The sequence below is a fragment of the Trichechus manatus genome, unplaced genomic scaffold (genome assembly GCF_000243295.1).
Source record: "Trichechus manatus latirostris isolate Lorelei unplaced genomic scaffold, TriManLat1.0 scaffold00022, whole genome shotgun sequence".
In the NCBI taxonomy this organism is placed as follows: domain Eukaryota; kingdom Metazoa; phylum Chordata; class Mammalia; order Sirenia; family Trichechidae; genus Trichechus; species Trichechus manatus.
Window position 1 is genome coordinate 7,443,035 of NW_004443958.1, and position 780 is coordinate 7,443,814.

Consider the following 780-nt stretch of genomic DNA (forward strand, 5'->3'; position numbering starts at 1 on the left):
GACATTTTTTAAAACTCAGTTCAATTTTTCATGATTTCTTTTAGATTCTCTGCTAAGCCAAAGAGAGCCAAGTAAAAGTCCTTCAAATAGGGCTAATGTTGTTCTCACCCAAGGAATATTCTTATTAAACGCCATAAAGAAATTATCTGATAATGACTGTCAAATTTACTAAGAAGTGAGTCTGTATGAGAAAATGTTGTCTTTCATTCATAAACTTTCATTCATTTACCAAAACTTAATAAGCAATTAGTCTGTGCAAGACACTGAACTAAACAACAAAGCTATAAATAATTGATTCTCCCTGTGGTGGCAGGAGCAGATTGTGTGCCTGTGGAGTAGAATTTCTTATTAGCCACATTTTTTAAAATAAGGAAATTAGAGTTTGAAGAAGCCCCATAGGTGCTCTGTGTACTCCATTTAGCATAGTAAATGATGGAGTTAAGATCTGCATCCAGGATTATGTCATGCTGCACTCTGTTAATCCACCATCATGTCAACCCGGGTGCAGGCAGAATACAACTAGTGCACTAAAAGTGAGTAAATCAAAGAGAGTTTTAAAAGGGATTAGAAACAAAAATATGGGGAAAGTATGGGGAAATACACATGATAATGTGGTACCCTAGGGCTGGTAAAAACTGAGCACAGTTACCAAATCCAAGCTTTAAAGAAAATGAGAGTGTAGTTACCAGGAGCCAGAGAGAGAGGCTACCTGTCAGAAAATGAGATCTATGGTCTAGGAAAGTAGCCCGCCCAGTGTGACTCCTCAGGGAGGGAGCCGGG